This window comes from Anser anser, assembly GCF_964211835.1.
Source record: "Anser anser genome assembly, chromosome: 6".
NCBI lineage: Eukaryota > Metazoa > Chordata > Aves > Anseriformes > Anatidae > Anser > Anser anser.
The window spans coordinates 6,101,463-6,122,646 of NC_139726.1; the positions used below are offsets into that span (position 1 = coordinate 6,101,463).

The following is a 21,184-nucleotide window of genomic DNA, read 5'->3' on the forward strand; positions in this document are numbered from 1 at the left end:
GCTCCTGGCTTCCCACAGCTCCCTGTAGCCCCTCTGCGTGCTTTTCAACACCGCCTTATCTATGCTGGAGCTTCGGTTGCAGATGTTCTTGCCCTTGTGTCACGTAGCCAAGGTGCATCACATCAAGCAAACATACAGCATGCGTCAGCTTACCTACCTAAAAACCATATGCATTCCCTCCTTGAGCCCCACAGAGAGAAAGCACGCAGGGAACAGGAACTGTTTGGTATACCACAATATAAATTCGTGCAATCTAACAAACAAGTGAACCCTCATGAAAGAGAAAATTTCTTTAATTTCAAAAGGTTATATTTTTATATGAAGCAACAGAAATGAAGTTTGAAGAATAGATGAGCTTGTAACTGAGTTCCTTTCTGTAGATTTATCAGTCCCTAATATCAAACAAATGAAAAAAAAAAATATTTGCAACTGAAATGATTTGCAAATTAGAAAGATGTCTGGTAGGTATTGGGATTTGAGGCTGGCATTCAGCATATTTTATTGAAAAGCATGGTGTCATTATTGAATATGCCATACAAACTAAGCAGAGATTACTTTACCTTAACAAAATTACAAGAGTTATCTAAGACAAAAGCTAAAGCATTATTAAATAATACACTTCCATTAAAAAGTATTAAATGATTGTTTACTTCTCTTTGACAGATGTAAGTATGGGAGAACACAAATTCAACTGAACATTTATTGGGCACAATGCACTTGCTTTTTAATTACTAGTGTACAGGTAAAATAATGTTTAACTATAATAGACACCAGCAGGTCAAGTTTGGCATTTAGATTTTCCAAAAATTAATTTAATATTACTCTATATGCTTATTTTGCAAATTTACCACCAAGAAAAATGTAACGTTCCAACCATGTAACAACTTCTAGTGAAGAAAACATGTCGTAGAATCACAGAATGGTTTGGGCTGGAAGGAACCTTAAAGCCCATCCAGCTCCAACCCCCTGACACAGGCACGGACACCTCCCACCAGCCCAGGCTGCCCAAAGCCCCATCCATCCTGGCCTTGAACACTGCCAGAGATGGGGCAGCCACAGCTTCTCTGGGCAGCCTGTGCCAGGGCCTCACCACCCTCTGAGCACATTTTCTTCCTAATATTTTATAGGTATATACATAGAGAGACATAGAAGGACACAGGAAGACATAGAGATGTATATAAGCAAAATCCTCTATAATCCAACAGCTCCTCCTTTTTTCCTTTCTTTCTTCAAGCAGATCCAATTGCAAAAGAAAGCCTTAGAGCCAGACAATATTCATTGTTCCTTATCTTTGATTACAAAATGGAAGTATGATGGATACCAGGATAGCAATGAGAATAGACACATTAGTCCAAAATAATGCTGGGTTCTCATATAACTTAAGGCATTGGTTCAGCTTCACTCATTCAGCAACACAAAACATTATTTATTGGCTGTTAAAGAAAAATATGGCAGCTTTCCATGGTGAATTCATCCTTGTTTTAAAACATATGCCGGGAGTGCTCAGAAGGGAACTGTAAGTACAGATTTTAAAAATATTATCTCTGAAAAACTGAAAGTGAAGCTGCTGGAATGGCTTGATACCATATTGTTGACAATGCCTGAAAATGTCGCAGTGGCACATTTTCCATATTTCCACCACAGTGTCTAAAACACAAGTGAAAGCACAGCAGAGCACAGTGCTCACAATGTTGATGGTAGGTGTTGGACGACAGGCGCACTCGCTTGGGCTGCCTCCTTCCACTTGTCCCCTGCCTCCAGCAAACATGCAGCGCGGGTTTGGGGCACGTGTGACAGCACGCCGCTTGAAATTGGAGCATTTTTAATCCTCCATACACTGTAATAGAGGTCAAATACCATTTACAGTGTTTAATATTTTATTTCTAGGAAGACTGATGACATTATAGCTCATTGGATATTTATGAGGAGACTGAATAGTCTCATTTTCATGGGTACTGAGTGCCACGGACAGACATGTTCACACGAAACCCAGCTGTTGATGAGCTGCATGGGGAATTTTTTGCTATCCTACCCAACATTGGCACTTTTAAAACTGTCAAGCCTCATTTTGAGCAGGGAAGTCTATTTTGTAGGTGTTTCTATACAGCAGAGTGCTTACAGAGGGAACAAAAATGAGCAGGGAGCATTTAACAATGCAGGTTCATTAAGTCAATTCAGCTCAACTTCATGTGGTTGTAGGTCATTATTTTCCATGGGTACTCTGGTTTGTGCTAACATGCTATTGGAGGTCTAATCAGAAACTCCTGATGGGGTATGGGGAGCAGATGGAGGAGAGCCTCGCAGCATGGGGATCAGGGCTTGCAGGAGCAAAAATGCCTTTGGGTTGGTCTCCAGATTGCCAAAATGTGGCCCCCAAGCCATGCAGTGGCATGTTCCTGCAGCCCCGAGGGCACTGACACTGGGGTTTGCAGGTAATGTGCTTGCCTCTGCCATACAAACTGGAGGTTCAGGATTGCAAGTGCAACAGTCCGTAAAAATATCTACTGAGCTGATGCTTACTGTTTATTTTTCCTAAAAATAGGCCATATACCTTTTAATAGTTCCTAATGTCAGGCTGTCAGCGTCAGGTAATACCAGACTGATATTTACCCTTTAAAACTTTTTCCCACATACACAGAGCGATATGAGCATTAAGTACAAGAACACACTTCTCCATAGGACCTCTGCTTCAGCAGGTGCACTGGATGGACACCGAAGAGCCAGACAGTACATCTTCTACCAAAAAGTGACCATTTCTTACTTTCTAGGTTCAGGGCAGATTTCCAGTTCTTCTGATTAAAGTCGGATAGCTAAAACCAACGGTACTACCTCTGCCGGTTAGATAAGATTTTGCAAATAACCTCTGCTGGAAATACCAAGGGATAAGAGGAAGAGAAGGTGTCCTGGTTCCAGTTAGGACAGAGTTAAGTAGCTCATAGTAGCTGGTAGGGTGCTATGTTTTGGATTAGGATGAGAAGAGCGCTGATAACATGCTGATGTTTTAATTGTTGCAGAGCAGTGTTTACACCAGGCCAAGGACTTTTCGGCTTCTTGCTCTGTCCTGCCAGCGAGCAGGCTGGGGGTGCAGCAGGAGCTGGGAGGGGACAGACCCAGGACAGCTGACCCAAACTGGCCAAAGGGGTATTCCATACCATCTGACGTCATGCTAAACAATATATAGGGGTGGCTGGCCGGGGTGGGGGGGCCGGCTGCTCGGGAATAGGCTGGGCATCGGTCAGCGGGTGGTGAGCAATTGCATTGTGCATCACTTGTTTTCTTACACATTATTATTGTTAATACTATTACCATTATCACTATTATTATTATTATTGTTATTATTATTTTCCTGTCTTAATAAACCGTCTTTATCTCAACTCACAGGCTTCACTTTCCCGTTTCTCTCCCCCCATCCCAGAGAGGGAGGGGGGAGGGTGAGCGAACGGCTGTGTGGTGTTTAGCTGCCAGCCGGGTTAAACCACAACAGAAGGATGTAGATAAAAACAGTAAGGAAGAGGTGGGGATTACTACAAACATCAGAGCCTGCAGCTTTCTTTTAAAAATATATAAATAAAATGCAGTTATGATAATCAGAACAGAGTAATACAGTATTACCTACTAATCTTTTGAATTTTAAGTGTAGCTGTCGGCTCTGCACAAGCAGGGCTTCTTACCTTTTAATGTTCCTTGGAGACCTGCCGCTGTCTTGACTACTTTCTATCACATTATATCACAAGTAGAGTTTTCCAATTAGCTGGGATACTTGATAGATTTTTTCTTCCTTTAAAAAAAAGACAATTTTACAGTCAAAATAATGAATTCCTGATGGCAAAGAAACACTTTAAAAGCTTTAAAAGCAAGATGGCATTCTACCATTTTTATCATTTTCATTAACTTCATGTATTACATTATCCGAAAGAAAACAGTTGTAGATAGATAGAAAATTTATTGAATTTAATGTCTAGAGCTATGCTGCTTAAAAACTGATTATTTTCCAGTAGACGGACATACATATTATTTTAAAAGTAGAATATTATATTGAAGGTAAATTCTATTGTCACTGTTTACAGAGTAGAATAAAACTCAGTATTCATCTTGCATGATGTGCGTGTCACACTAAAGAGTAATTGTTCTTTTATTATGTTCACATTAAAATACTTCCTCTTATTTCTAAATTGTTTAAGTTGTACAATTTATTTTACAGATTTATCTTAATAAATGCAAAATTCAGCTGTAACAAACAATTCCTTTAATCTTTAAAAGCAAGTACTTAATGTTAAGAAGAGCTGAGTAAATATTTGATATTCTAGGTGGTGGCCAACCAAAAAATATTTTTGTTTATTTTTGGACGTCATATTTCTCAGAGTTTTGTTTGGTTTCAAAGAAATGAAAGACATTCGTGGCATTTTAAGTTCTCCTTAAGGTAGCATTTACAAAGAGAAGGAGACAATACATCTTTTCCAACTGGTTACAGAGGTTAGCACACTTGCTTTCTACCTGAGCTGAAGGAAGAACTTACTAACAAACCTTGACTCTATTTTAGCTTAGAGTGGTTTTATGTTTAATACTGCCTATTAGCAGAAAAAGGAGACATCACTGAGGTGTAAAATTCACTTCCCCTTCAGAAATTCTTCACCTGTAAGTTGAAGGCATTAATGCTAAAATAAAACAGCATAATGCAGGAAAGGTCTGAAATACTGCAAAGCCTGTGTAATAAACCTTACTGTTATCACAAAGTATTATAGAGTTTTCACCTCTAAGACAGCAAGAGGCAGAAGAAAAAAAGCTATAGGTTTATTTCTCTAAAATATCCCATCTTTGCGAACATTGGTTTAGCTCCACCGGTTTGTAGCAAATTGAAGCCTGCAATTTCACAAAGCTCCAATAAAACGCATAATGTTCAGTTTCTCCCTTTCCGAAGCTCTCTGTCCATTATCATCTAGGACTTAAACATATATCACCCAACTCTGAAGCTACATCTTTATCATACGGAACAGATACACACTAAACACAGGTTCAGGCCTATGCCAAGCAATTCAGGCAAAAATGTGTTAAAAGCCTTACGAAATCTGCTACTACCTCCACAACACACATCACAGCTGTAAGGCACATGCATATTTATCATAGAATCATAGAATATCCTGAGTTGGAAGGGACCCTTAAGGATCATCAAGTCCAACTCTTGATACCGCACAGGTCTACCCAAAAGTTCAGACCCTGAACTCCCTCCTCCCTGCCTCCTTCTGATTTTAATATATTGCGACCTTAAATACAGAAATAGACAAATGGAAATAAACTTAACTTTACTAAGGTTGATTTATTAGATTATGAAATCAGTCAAGATGACTATAAAAACATACTATAACTACTGCACTTAAAAAAAAAAAAAGTAGGTTATGGCACATTCTACAACTGTTTTGGGGAAAGCAGTAACAATTATGAACAAGCCCCTCAAGATTATAAACGGATTTTCCACAAGTTATCTTATCATTCTGGCTATTATATTAATTTTCTCCTTAGAGCCTTCACTTACTTTACCAATAACATCATTTCAGTATTCATATGTAACAAGCTAAGTAATATTACGTGTAGCTAAGCATTTATTTACTGTCGAGAGACCAAGCTCAGCTGAAGGAAGCTACCTCCTGGGAAATACTCTTTTAAGCATGATGAATTCTTCTTGGCCTTATCTATAAAGAGATTTTTCTGCAGTAGTAATCTCCTGACATCTTGCTTGCACCAAGGAACAGAAGGCGGTCGGTCTATTGGCATAAGTTGTTCTCTTTTTTTGTTTTGAAGATAAGCACCCATTCTGACTTCTTCCATTTCCCAATATACATGGCTAAGTCTCATTTCATAAATCATAGAATCACTGAGGTTGGAAAAGACCTTCAAAATCTTCTAGTCCAACCATTTGTACCATAGAAGGGAACAGAACACATTATAGGAATGACTCAATATTGCATGGCATTTTGGAAGACCCTGCCAGCCCCCCATTCCTACAGAGCTCATTCAGAAAGGCTGTTAGGACTGTGCAGACTGAGTTTAGGATTGGAGGAAAGAAAACATGAATATTTTAATCTTAAGTCTGCCACAAATTTGCAAAGGCATTTGCAAATTCAGCACAGGCATTAAAATGTTCTACAGTTCAATAACATCCATTATTAAGAAGCATAAAGAGCTTTCCTTGCTTTGAAAATCTTTCCTTTAAAAGGATAACCTTGTGAAAAGGATTAATGGAGAAGGAATCCCTTTTGGTCCACCAGTCCTCTAGGCAGGTCTCACGGTTACCCACTGCAAGAGTACCTCCAGAAGCATCAGGCACACAAAAGGATTAGCAGCAAACCAAGACAGTATGAGCACATCTGCCTCCCTCTGCTTCCCTACTTTCTTATGCATTCCCCACCACAACAGTATTTAAATCATCCAAGTTTCAGTGAGGCGTTGTGTCTCATGAACTGAATTACTATGAATCCCTTTGCTTTTAGACCCTAAACACAGCAGCATCCTGGATTTGATCTGATCCTGAGTTTTGCTGTGAGTGAAAATTCATCCTTGGCACATCATAATTCAGCTTGGCAGCAGTCCTCTTCCCTTGCAATTTTTGATAATCTTCCAGCAAAACAACTAACATCTGTAGCCTGGAATAAACTTTTTGAGATTGTCCAAATTATTGTCTACCAATATGTGAGCTGCCATGAAGTAACTGGTGAAAGCTCTAGGCTGAATGCGATGTGTGCAGGAAGCACCCAGTCCTTCCTTGCTGCTGCAGCCCATCTCCCCATCATTTAAATGAGAGGGATGAAGGAGGTAGACCCACAACGGGAAGGGAAAAGGGAAAAGGGAAAAAAAAGGGAAAAGGGAAAAGGGAAAAGGGAAAAGGGAAGGGGCCAATCAAGGAGATGCTTAAGGACCAGTTGATTCTGGAGATGTCAGGATGAAAGGAGGGAAAAAACACAGAAAAGTGACAATTGCAAAGGCACCCAAGAGGCACAAAATAATTTCTGCATAATTGCAGCTTCTCCCCTCTGATGGGCTGGGGTGAGCTTCCTCAAAAGCTCACTTCAAACTGGTACACATCAAATTAGCACACCATTACTTATGCTTTTGTTAGGGAAATTAGCTTAGTAACTAAAATTTGGGTCTGACTGAGGCTAAATTCATGCTCAGTTTTGACTCATTTCAAGCAACTTGTGCCCATCATGGATGAGCGATCCAAGTGCCTCAGTTCCTGGAAGAAAGGCTACAATTTGGGTCTTGCAGTTTTCACTGGGCTGATGTGAATTCCAGCGAGAAATTTTTGCAGTACATGCCAAACCTCCGAGGAGACTAAGCTTCAAGGGAGGAAGAAGAAAGCTTAATTAAAAGCAAACTAAAATCACCGCACTGAATCCTCTGAGACATTTTCACCTAGTTCTCTGTTTTTAAATACTAATGCAGCAGGACTCACTGCAAACAAACTATCAAACTTTTTGCAAAACTTACTTGTACGACCGTATTAAAGTTTCACAGCCAATTATAGACAAAGCACATCACAGAAGAAAAAGAATATCAGGCAGGAATCATGCTGCTTACCAAGATCAAGTTCAAAAAACAACAAATTCAATATGGCTAAATTGCCAGGGATGATTTTGTGACCGAAGAATTTAATTGGACTTTATAAAGGTCCAGAGAAACAGGAAGGATAGTAAAAGTAGGCAATTTTCTTCCTACACTTTTTACAGATTCTGTAAAAACATTGGATTAAATAGGTTGTCACCTTCTAAAAATGACTGGTCCCTATTGTGCAAGCATTCTCCATCTGGTGTTTCAGACTTTTACGTATAATGGTATAAGAAATCCCACCAGAAAGCAACAACCTAAAGACTAAAACAAACATCGAAGAGGTCTTTTTTTTCTCTATCTAGATATGTAGCCATTGCCAAGCCACATATTCCACTTTGCAGTGGAGTCTTATAAACTCATACTTCTGGGAAGGGGAGTTTTGAGGGAGCAGAGTTGTCAATGTCTAGCCCCAGGGAGTGGCAAATTCTTTGGGTCCTGCTTGCAATTTGTATTGATTTCTCCACCTACTGATCAGTCAGAGAACCAGTTAAGTCATTATAAACATGTTTTCATACTACTGGGACAGATGCTCTTCCATTACAGTATGCATTGTAAACTGTTTAATACATTGAATTTCCCAGCTAAATTACATTGGCAATTTTATCTTCTTACTTTCCTGACCTTGATAGGTTTAAAAATCAGATACTTAACCTTGCATTAATGGTAGGGGTTTTATTGCACAAGATTACACATTTAAAGCCATTATTATAACCTCTGCTCCTAGGTATAAAAGGCTGAGAGGCATTCAAATACATGCCAGGAAAACGACTAGTAAGGATGAAGAGGAAACCGTATTGGCATCATCTTTTTTCTTAACTCTGTTATTAAACTTAGCTCGTCCAGTTACTATATCGAAAGCTCTCAACCCTACCAAAATTATATGGGTTTTTCTAACAGAAATAAGAGTGACAGGTGTAATGTTAATTGTGGGTTCGTAATGCATGAGTTAAGCCTTCTCAAAGAAAAGTCTCAGTATTATTTGCTAATACCATATATTTGCTAGTTGTAAAAGTTCTATGTAAAGAACTTTACTTCATGAAAAGTTTTAGTAAAGTCAAAAAAGTGTCATCCTAACATGAGTTTGTAAGACAAGTCAAAGAAGAACCCATCCATAAAACATCACTTTGCAGGCACTGTCTTCAACTGCCAGCATGCTCACAAAAATCCCAAGCTTTGTACTATTTAAAATCCAGGTTGCTGAAGATGTTGGGTACAGCTTGTGAACTACTTTGCTACTGGTGACGGTAATTCACGGTAAGTGTATTTTCTAAATGTTTTCATGGTTTCACCATGATGCTCACGGTGAAATGCCATTGCCACATTGCTGCGCAGGGATAGCCTGCAGGCCAGGCCCAACGGCCAGACATATATCCGAGGAACTGAATCTATTTTTGCGTAGACAGTCCCTTAAATTTTTGTTTATCTCAAGTAAGTACTTTGGTCTCAGAATTTCAATTTCCAAGTAGATCGATTCTAGCTGGAAAGGCCGTGTGTCCACTAATGTTATTCTTCTGTTGCATTAATTACCACTCGGGATGCAGCATTACCCATTATGTCTGAAATTTTGTATTCAGCTGGAGCAACCCAGCAGTTACCAGACCTTATCAATACCCAATAAAAGGTGGCAGCTCTTGCTCATGCTATCACTGGGAATGCCAGATGGCCTTTTCTGGCTCATGACCCAAATAGATCTCTGGTTATGTTGTTAGTTTATTTTAAACATCTTCTTTTTTTTCTAGTGATGTTTCTTGAAAAAAAAATAAAAAATAAACTATGAATATATTCTCTTTACTAGCCGTTTTTATCTTAAAATTTAATCTTAAGTATTCACAAAGCCTAGATAAAAGGCAAGATAAAAGTTAGCTTTCTGTACTGAAAATAAAAGAAAAATAACAAAAACTTGGAAAAATAAAAACTTTAAATTTCATTGTATCCATAGGTCCTTACATTTCACCTTAGATTTACTAGTATCCTGTGGAGACCTTTTAAATGCAGTAAAATGTCTGCCCTAGGTAAAATTGCCAGCACTTTAAAACAAAGGTTTTGTAAGTGGTGGTTTGTAATGCATGTGGGATTTGAAAAGTACATTTTTTCTTGTCTCGAAGATAAGTCTTATTAAGATGGCATACAACCTTGGAGGCAATGATGGTTTTTCTCCATACTTCAAGTTTGCAATAATGCTATTTCTTGTAAGAAAGGCAAAAAGGGTGTTTTGTTTTGTTTTTTAATGTTAGTTGAGGTTGATGCTATCTGACCTGGTATTGTTACTGTAAGACACAGATTTAAAATAACGTGTACTCTTTCAAGCTCAGAAATTACCACAGCCAATATAAATCACCGATATTCAATCTATAGCTAGACTTAAATCTTCCATTTTTCATACAGTGTTTCCTTCACATCATCACAAGTACAGCTATTTGGAGTGTGTAGTGCGATTAATTTGAAACAAAATATAGACAAAAGACAGTAGCCTATTACATCATATAAGCCAAATCAGGATTTTAAGCATAATTTTAAGTGTATTTTCTAAACGTCTTCAGTAATAAATTTCAGGATCTTGCATCTCTGAACCTTGCTGGTGTGCCCAGAGATGTCCACCCCCTGAGCCACAGCTGGGCTGTGAACCCCCACCCCTCCCACAGACTGCCCTGCAGAACAGTTTTACAGATATTAGGCTTTGAAAGCGCAGGAACTGTAATTCTGTTAGCTGGTGCTTCCTTTAGTTGACTTGCCAAACAGAATTACAGCATTTTAAATATGCAGATTGTTCTGAAATGTTCTACTGTATGATGCTTGGTATTAAAGTAAATCTTGCTGAATACAATCAAAGGCAGGTGAATCACTTGAAAAAGCATAACAGGCATGCACACTTCAATTATTCAAGTGTTTCACCTGTAAAGTATTGTCTCAAGCAAACTAGATTTAACAGAACATTGCCTTTATAGTAGCATCAATTTGTCAACTAAATTAGAACAATAAATATCGAAAAAAAAAAAACCTCTTGCAATAGACTTGCATTTTAAATCAGGTTTAAACAATATAGAAAACAATTACCAGCGTAAAAACTCTCATAAATGGCTTGTGATCACAAGGCTGGATGGGATGATAAAGCTCTCCCATGCTCAGACAGTGCCCTGGGTTCCCTTATAGGGGCATTCTTGTAACTACAAATTTTCTATGGAGTCCCCAAACCTCCGTTTAGCTAAATTGGAGTTTGGTTGCAATAGTCTAGTCTTTGACCACAAGCTTCAGGTCAATTTCACTCAGAAATCCTCCTTACACGTGCTGAATTCATCTGATTGTTTCCTCCTTGCCTGCTCACCTTACCTCTTTGAACAAACACCTTCCAGTAGAGGCCCAGATGTCACCAGCTACTTGTACTGTTGCATAAAATTACAGAAAAACACCTAGTGCAACGTCCTGCTAGAAGCACAGCCAGCTTCCCAGGGTGTCTAGGACCAAGTCCAGTTGAATTTTGGAACCCACGGGCTTTCTGGGTTCCTCACCATGCCAATATTTTTCTTTATACCCAATTTGAATTTCCCTTGTTACATGATTTTCACTTCTTCTCCTTCCTTTGTGCTTCTCTGAGAAGAGTTGGGAAAAATTGTTACTAGGTTCAGTCCGCCCCATCCCACACTTCTCCAGGCTGGGCAAAGTCAGCCCTCCCAGCCTCTCCTCATGGGTGACGTGTTCTTGACACCAACCATCTTAGCAATCCTCCACAGAAAGCTCTGCTTTCTGTGTCTATCTCCCCAAACCAGACACAGTATTGTAGATGTACCCTCTCCAGTGCTATCTCCAGGAGCTTCAGCTTGGCTGTGAGGACTTGGTGGGGCTGTCCTGAGAGCTGTGCTAATACTGGCCTAAATGGCACTCACAGCTGCCACCTGGTTCACAGAGGGAGCCCTTTCATCAGGGAAGGAACCCATCAAGCACAATTTGCCCTTTGCAAACCAGCAATGGCCGCTCCAGCAACCTCGTCTCATCCTTCGTGTGTCTGGAAGCAGCATCACACCCATGAAGACTTGCTCCGTCATTTCCTCAGGCACTGGGGTGAGGCTGACAGGCCCCTGGACCTCCCTCTTGCCTTTTTGAAAGATTTCGTACACACAAAGTGTCATTAAAATCTGACATTTTGGCCACGGTCTGCACTTTTTACTTTCTATTTTATCTTATTATCCTGAAATTTTCTTCTCATGTCTTTCCAGTATTGCCTATTGCATTACAGCTTAAGAGAAAGTTTAATAAGCAAAAAGACAACAACTTTGCTGTATATCATTTCATTAGTTCCAGAACCAACCTCACTAATTCCTCTGCCCTTTTTATTTACATTCTGTATTTGCAGGCAACTACTGTGTCCTTTGCTTTAATAGTTGCTAAGCCGTTCTATGCATATTTAACTCTTAATCATTTCTCATTAGTTTACCCTTCCAATTCCTGGCTCCATTTCTGAATATTAATTAGTTAAGAGCTCTGTGAATATATGGGCCTCAGTCCTGCCTTTATGGATACCTTCAGGTAAATTCCAATTCAAGGGACCAGACAGCCCCTAGTCCCACTGCGACGTCTCCGGATGGGAAGGAGAATACGATTTTCCTTTCCCATCTCTGCTCAGAGCATTTCAATCACTGCTCTGAGCCCCAGCTGCTATTGACTCCCCAAAGATTTTCAGTTGTGGCTACTGGCTTTTATTACTGAAGAAATAAAGTAAGTCATTCTCTCAATAAACAGGAGACGCAAAGGAGCAATTTGCAGAAAGAATGAAGAAATATTCTATTTAAGTATTAGAAGAGACAGGTTGTTATACAACTGCTTGGTTAATAACATAAATATTGATCAAGAGCACAGAGTAATATTACAATGAATGTTCTTTCTTATATAGAGGTACAGCTAGGCAAAGAAATTTACACCCAACTTTTAAAGAAAAAATATAAATTTGGTGATACCTAGCATGGCAATTGGAAATAGAAGAAAAAATGCAAGAAAAAGCAGAAACAAGCAAGCTTCTTACCTTTTAAATAAAACCTCTTGATTCTGCTCTCATTTGAAATCTCTTTAATATTTATTTTCCTGTGCTTTTCATTAATAGACTGGAAACACAAGATTATTTTTTTTTTTTTTACCTAACCAAATATTTTTCCAGTTTTTGATCTAGCAAAATATCTGTTTTCATTCTCAAACTTAAAAAGTCAAACTTTCATTTTTTATTCAATTTCATTTTCTCACCAAGTACATTGGTAAACAATACTTCCTAGATGAAAGAAAGGTTATTACGATGCTCAATTATCTACTGCCATTTAAATATTGTGTGCTTTAAAAACTATGCAGTATATAAATCATTAGAGAAAAATGTTAGCTAGAACAAATAAAAACCTAGGGAGGACTGTTTTCAGCTTGAAAAAGTTTACATCCATTATTACCATAGGTCACCTTCAACTTCTGTATTACAGAAAGCACTTATTTTTATGCAGAGTCCTGTCTGACAGAGGGGTTTGTATTTTCCTTTAGGATAAAAAACAAATGGTACTGAAACTCCTGCAAGTCCCTAAACTCATTCATTATGTCAAGAGAACTAGAATATTAGTGCAGGAAGCAAAGCGTTAGAAGAAGAAAATGGAGGTGGGTACGGTAGAAAAATATCAGGAGTGTGTTCCTTGTCCTCCACATGGTCCTTGAGCACAATTCCAGGTCTGCTGCTGTCTCGTGGATTAATTCTTCATTAATAAAATAATAATAATAACAAAGTAAATATCAGAAACACTGATCTTCAGTTGCAAATAAATTAAACAGCATGCTCACATCTTTCACACTGCTGTTACACATTTAAAACAGTGGCATTAGCCTGAGGTCTGTTTAAAATAATTTGCATAGTTCTGTACAAATGGCTTAAAAAAAAAAAAAAGACAGGGAGAAAGCAGGGATGACTCGCAGGAGTCATTTTTCATATCCAGCTGTAGGACATTGGCATTGTTGTGCTTTAAAAAAGCATTTTCCATTTTCATTAAGAAAGATGTGGGCTCAAATCTTTAAGCCTGCATCAGACTTCATAAGATGTGAGCACTTCAGAGAAGATTTATATCTGACCAGTGGTCCTTTGGATCTTTCATCATCTTCAGAGAAGATGAGGGCTTCCCAAAAACCTGAATAACTTTTAAAATTGTCAAATACATGTTCTTTTTAGTTACAGTTTTAATATGCTTTAGAATGTAAATATTTTTTTTATCTTGTGACATGTACAAATACGCACAGGTGTTAAACCTTCAAAAACATAAGAAAAAATAACTGATGCAGCTCTGGAAACTCCACTAAACTCCACAGCTAAACTTTTCCAAATGTACTGCTATATTGACATCATACAAGAGAGAGGAATTTAGCTCACCCTGTTCAGTTGCTGAGGAACTCACAATCAGCTGGTAACATGAAGGGGAATCGTGGTTTGCAACACTTCGTGCATGCACCAAGACCTGCAGGAAGCTGCTGCCAGTTGGTAAAAAATTCCCCTGGTTCTGCTGGATTTTTGCATTCTTGAGGAAGGGATTATCTAATTAAATTAAATGGCTCGGTAACATTTTTGCCGAGGTAATTCTTAATGTTGGATGAGGTGCTTCAGAAGAAAATAAGACTCAAACTCTACTGAAAATTCAAATCAGACAATTCTGACATCCCGAGGGAATAACTGTTTTGCATATTTATATAAGTTTCTACATTAATCTAAGACAGAAAGGAAAGGACCAATAAATAGAAAATAGGTCTATCCAACGATTTCAAAGTGCTTTCAAAGTATCAAGTCAGTCAGTCTCATAACCACCTTTAATGCAAACAATTTATCACCCCTAATTTACACGTGGCTGCACTGATCGGGGGTTTGGAAGAGCTCCCACGTCAGGAGGGACTGAACGGACAAGGGCTCATGGACTGGAAAAGATAGCAACTATAAAAATATGAAGAGCACAGAAAAAAATAATTATACATTACTTTTCACAATACAGTGACTGGGACTAAAAAAAAAAATAATAAATAAACAGGGAAAAAGCTTTAAAAGCAAGAGGAAATCGTACAGTTTTAGGTACAAAAGTCACTCGCAGCCCTTTAAAAGACAAGCAGGAAAATAAGTCTTTGTCTAAACCTGCACCTAGGAAAATAGCAAAGGAACTATGATGAAGCTCAGAAGCAGGGAGAACACTGTCAGGGAGAAGAGGCCATAGCCTTCCTGATGCACACACATACTTTTATTATAGTTGAATAAGATGTTTTCTTTTGAATGGAGGTAACCTACAGACTGTACACTGAAACATATGGTATTTTTTTATCTAATGCATTTTAATTGTGGAACTCATTGCCAAAGAATTTTGTGGAAACCAAAAGGATAAATGGATCTTGAAAGGCTGCCAGGCACGGTCCAAATGTAACCAGTCCTCCGTAACATCCTATATTACTTTCCTGAGCTGAATAAATATGCCAAGAGTATGTTTACCTCGCACTCCTCCTGTTTCCTTTATTTAGCATCTGGTACTGGAAATTGCTGGAGACAAAGTACTAGACCTGAAGTGGTCCACTTCAGTCCAGCAGTTGTTATATTGTTATCAGGAGCAGACAAGTGACACCCTGTCCCCAGAGTCAGCAGGTATTCTGCCTTTCCCATCAGTGCATCCAGCACATCATCCCAAATGTTCACCCCAGATATTGCAGTAACAGCCAGGCAAGAGCCACAAAATCTCTGTCTTTTGCAAAAGACAGCTTTACTTTGACCTTCCAAAATCTGTATTTCAACATTTGTCACCTCCCAAGGAAGCAATAAAAAAATGTATCCTGGCATATTTCTGCCCAGTTCCAAGATTCAAATGTTTCAGATAATTTGCATAGTAAAATGAGTTTTGTTGTACTCTGTGCACCATGCTATTCTTTGTGAAAATGTTGTTTTTCATAGTAAATAATACTCAAAACGTACCAACAACTACATGTTTAGGTGGTCTAAGCCATGGCACTGTAAGCAAAACAGCCACAAACCAACGAAGTCCACCTCGGGCTGGGCGGGAGCTGCAGAGCAGCCGCAGCTGCCCTGGGTAACAAGGCATCATCGCTCATACAGGCGCGACAAACTTGCCAAAACAATTATCAGGGTGTAATCTCCATTCGCTCCTCATGCCAAAATTACTGATTACTCCTTGGGACCACATTTTTCAAAAATAAGCTTTTAATATAATTAGTTATTGTAACATCCCCACTTGCTGAGGGATGTAATGGAGGTAATATACAGGTAATAAAATGCTCGCTCTGCAAACAAGAAGACCCTGCATCCAGCAATGAATGAAGTTTCCACATTGGATTTAATTATTTCTACTTTAAAATATTATCCCTCCTTGCAGAATAAAACTTCTATTTGTGTAAATCACTGTGTGAGGGAACATGCATCATAACCATTCAACTTCCAGTAGAATAATTGAATGTGGGGGTTTTCATCTTGCTCATGTGAGAGATCCAGAAGATATTTCTTAGCAGCAGTGGAGTAACTCCAGGGAGTGTAGTTATCATGATTATCATCAGGCAATTACTGTCTAGCTGCTGAAGTATAAGAGACCTTGAGTCGCATTACTTGCATCATAACACCGACATTAAGAGTTCAATTATCACATAATACCTGCTTGCTTCTCCTGTTTTACTATTTAACATTCTAGTATGCATAAAGGGAGAAAAACAACAATAAACATGCATAAAGGGCAAAGAGCAATCATAAGAAAGTGCATAAAAGACTGCATAATTATAAGGATTTCTTAATTTAAAATAAGAAAAAAAATACTAATAAATCTTTATAGAAGAATATCCAAAGCTCTTTTTGGAGAGGTTCTGCACCATTGTCCCTGGCTTCACACTTAATAAACACTTAAAACACAAAAAGCTACTTGTAATCACACATCTAATCCCACCGTGATGCTATAAGGCCTTGATCCAGCCAAGTGCTGTTCCTTCAGACTCCTCCAGCAAAACACTTAGCTCGTGCTTAGTTTTAAGCACTTGAGAATCCCTCTTTGACCTCGGTGAGATTTAAGCATGATTAAAATGAAGCGCATCTTTAACCTGCTGTGGGATTTGGGGTTCGAGGAATGCGGAGTTTCATTTTATACTTTCTCTGTGAAGAAGGGAAAAAAAAATCCTGTAAAATATACCGGTAGTAAAATAAAGGTATTCTAAAATATTCTGAGGAACTTAAAGTCCTCTAAGAAGCATGTCACTCTATGCATATATTGCCATGTGCTGTCAATTAAATGTAATTCGCTGCTATACAAAATGCATTGCCTACGCCTGTTGCCATACGCCTATGAACGTTTGCTTATCAGCCTTTTTACATGTACTTATGTGCTACCCTATTGTGAATAACATGAATATTGGCCTGATTTGAAGCTCCAGGACTTACAGGGTTGACTTGTCTGGATCGTTTTTTGAGTGCTGAGCCCATAGGTTTTTCTCAGGCAGATCTCCAATTATTTTTATGACATCCCATTCAGTTTCAATGGAAGGCTTACTTAGAAAAAAAAGGATTTTTGTGGTTGGCATTTAACTAGATGGAGACAGCTCAGAGGAAACACAGTCTCTTACAAACATGAAAGTATGAGCAATTTATTACATTTAAGGAAGCTTAATCTTTAAGAAATACTGGGAGAGTTCAGTTTTGTTGGTCACTTTCTATCACAAAGATGCAAAGAAATAATCAAAAATAGCAATGAAGGTATATGTTCTTGGGCAAAAGAAATCTTTTATTAAATTATCTTGCTATTCTATAGGTCACCCAATGTTTCAGGTGTATATATAACTGTATATCAATAACAATCGCTATTTATAATCCCCATAATTGAGATTTTAGTTGAGAATGTAATTGAAAACATTAAAAGTTCAAAGTCTAAAAGATTGTCATCGCTAGGAAATGATTTTTGCATCTCACCACAATAAGGGCAAGAAGAACTGGTGTTGATAAAAGGGACAAAAACCATTGGTGAGGTAAATCTGGAAAGAAGAGAGCTGAAAGGTAAGCAGTCAGACACTGAAAGCCCTGCTCCTGCTCTTCCCCCGGTCGCTGGGGCAGCCACGTGGCATTTCGCATTGCTCTTTCCTATTGCTAATCAAACTGGCACATCAGGTTCAAAGGATTCAGGGAGGCTTTTTCAAGGCCAGCTAATTTGCTGTGGACAGCACTTCATTCCCCGCAGAAGTATAATGCTGTTCCCTGCGCTGATAGCTAGCAGCAGGTTAGGGATGTGTTTACATGGCTTTTAAAACTAAAAGGCAGCCTTGCCACATTCAGTGACCTCCAAAGTGAGCAGAATTGCAAATGGCAGGGACTGAATTTAATTCAGTACCCAGGATGCCACTAATGTTTTACATGCATGATCAATGAGCAGAACTGTGATGTGAAAAGTGCTGAATATTCATGGCAATGAAATTCTCTAACCCTAATTTCAAAGATAAAATACCATTTTCGCTTTGACAAGACAGCTTTTGGGTTTTTTCCAAGAACGGTGATGTACAAGAAGCTCATTAGAAACTTTAAACCAAAAGAAAAACCATTGTCCTTCGTCAGGCCTGGAATTATTTAAAGGAGAGTTGGCCCTGTTCATATGACTTACTGACAATGGCACACAACACGAGGAGCTACCTGTGCCAAATCATCCTGAACTTTGCTATGCTCACTTCTTCTCCCACCCCTACAGTTTGTTGCTGCCGTTTGAGGTTCCCAGCTGCATTCGGACTCACTGGCGGTGTCTGATGAAGCCCTGTGGAAATAGAGCTTGCAGCTTGAATGCTGCAGAGACACAGGAGCATCAGGCACGGACATGTCTTTAGCAGCTCTGCAGAAACACTGTCTTGAGGTTTAAATATAGATTGCACGCCCTCTCCAGAAGGGATCATTACAATCAGGCAATTAGATGGACCCTGTGTGATACCATCTGTCTGAGCTATGGCAGGGAAGATGAATTTTAATCCTTCCTCGACCTATCCTTCACCAGCAGCTTATCACATGCTCACTTCAGGTTGCTGGCCCTTAAGACAAGAGGAGAAGGTGATAAAAAGGGGTGTCATAACCTGTGAAATTTGTATCATTCTCTGTCTTTCAACCAGCAAGAGGTATCGGTAGCCTGCACTCAAGTGCAATGTAAGTATTGACCTATTAAATCCACTTGCAGTGTATCCATCCATTGCAATAAATTCAAGCCATATTCCACCTCACAGCAAACTTCCAATCTTCTGCAGAGAAGGCCAGAAACCTAGTGGACTCAAGAGCAGAGATGTCCAGACAGAAGAACCTTTCCTGATGATCAAGGAGAACAATTCTTGGAGGAAAGTCAGTGATTCATTTGCGCAGAATAGGTCAGATCAGGATGCTGCATCCTATAGTTACATCCCTGCTGGCAGCTGGTCACCCTGGCTTCCCACAGATCACACCAGTGCCCGAGTCTTTGCTCCCACAGGCAAAGGACATGTGGAAGGAGAGAGAGGCAATGTCTATGAGACTATGGGGCAGGTACCTCCAGGATGCTATAGGGCTGTGCAAGGTGCAAGCCTTTTTTATTTTTTTCTCATCAAGAAATAGGCTTCTAGTGTACCTCAAAAAGAACTAGAATACAACAGCAAATAAATAAAAATTAAAATGAATGTTAACTGTTCTGAACAAAAGTGTTGAACTACTAGTATCTTTACGTATATATACATTAGTATATTTACATATGTACACATAAAACTACAATAATTTTTACATATCTCCATATGACCCAGGAGATAATCCACAGGCATGAAACAGATTAGACACTAGACAGCTCGATCTTTCCACCTCTCTTCAAAAAATTCATTGGGGTAGAAAGATTTTAGAGGTTACCTCTGTTTGCTCTTGTGGCCAGGCAGTGACACTGGGCATTCACACAGAATGGCACATTTTCCGAGAAACATCACATTTCACTACTGACTTAAGTTCACAACCAAACTGCACACAGGCTCTTATTCCCTACTGCATTCTAATGCCAACTGGGAGCTGCTCATAGATTAAAAGGGAAAATGAAAATAGACAACAGATACAACATAGTTGTCCTAGTTCCAGTTAGGACAGAGTTAATTTTTCCTCCTAGTAGCTGGTAGGGTGCTATGTTTTGGATTAGGATGAGAAGAGCGCTGATAACATGCTGATGTTTTAATTGTTGCAGAGCAGTGTTTACACCAGGCCAAGGACTTTTCGGCTTCTCGCTCTGTCCTGCCAGCGAGCAGGCTGGGGGTGCAGCAGGAGCTGGGAGGGGACAGACCCAGGACAGCTGACCCAAACTGGCCAAAGGGGTATTCCATACCATCTGGGGTCATGCTAAACAATATATAGGGGTGGCTGGCCGGGGTGGGGGGCCGGCTGCTCGGGAATAGGCTGGGCATCGGTCAGCGGGTGGTGAGCAATTGCATTGTGCATCACTTGTTTTGTACACATTATTATTGTTAATACTATTACCATTATCACTATTATTATTATTATTGTTATTATTATATTCCTGTCTTAATAAACTGTCTTTATCTCAACTCACCGGCTTCACTTTCCCGTTTCTCTCCCCCATCCCAGAGAGGGAGGGGGGAGGGTGAGCGAACGGCTGTGTGGTGTTTAGCTGCTGGCCGGGTTAAACCACAACAATAGTCCATGCATTTACTTACACTGTCAAAATGCTAATAATTTACATTATTTTACGCTGATTTCTGCTAAATTGTTTTTGTGTCTATTAGGAGCTCATTTCTTAACACTATATAGCTATCCCAAATTTTTTAGAAGTTTACAGAACATTACAAGAATTATATTGAATCATTTCTTCCACTCATTTTTACTTTGATTCAAAATAATTTATTTTAAGAAATCTCACGTTAGTTTAATTTTCCATCTACCTTTATAAGGCTTTTTACTGCACTAAATTTAAAGTACAGTTGTTTTTCTAGGGGATTACTAATTGCAGTCATTTTTTTTTCTTTCCAAACAATTTCACTTTTCCCTCCAATGTCCATCTTTAAATTCCATCTTTATTACTACAATTGCACTGAATGCTAACAAGTGCATTGACAGCTGTAGGCATGTAGCTTTCTAATATTACCTTGCAGGCAAAATGACCTTTTTCTCTTCAGATAAAAACTCTTTCCTACTGACATTATCCTTTTCTACATCACAATACCCTGTAACGTAGAAGAAGATGCAACACATGCTGTTTTCTCAGAGATCTGTTTCCACGACTACATATTAATAAAAGCTTTCTGAGATCGCATTCCCTTCCTGAGAAATCTCACACCCTGCCAATGCGGAGAGGGTTAAACTCTTAACAGAAAAAGATGAAAGCAGATATCTGGGAGCAATGATGAAGAGGAAAGGAGATCTGAGAAATTAAAAAGCAAGAACTCAGGTTCTGGTGAGTCACATTGTGGAAAAGTGAATGATGCTTCATTTTTGCTGCATCGCCCACTTGAACAGAATCGTAGGTTGTTTTGTTTTGTTTGTTTTTTCCATTTTCAGTACATGCTTTCTCTGGCTCCACGTATTCCCTTTGGTTTCAATGAGGTTAATTGAACTCCAGGC

General features: G+C 39.0%; 1 long non-coding RNA gene across 1 annotated transcript in view; it reads right to left on the bottom strand.

Moving 5' to 3' along the window:
* The window catches only part of LOC310901969, a 116,942-nt gene that overhangs the window by 21,372 nt on the left and 74,386 nt on the right, over positions 1–21,184 (bottom strand). The window contains exon 2 of the long non-coding RNA XR_014586354.1: positions 3,672–3,778. This is a non-coding gene — a long non-coding RNA (uncharacterized lncRNA). The remainder of the gene's footprint in view (positions 1–3,671; positions 3,779–21,184) is intronic.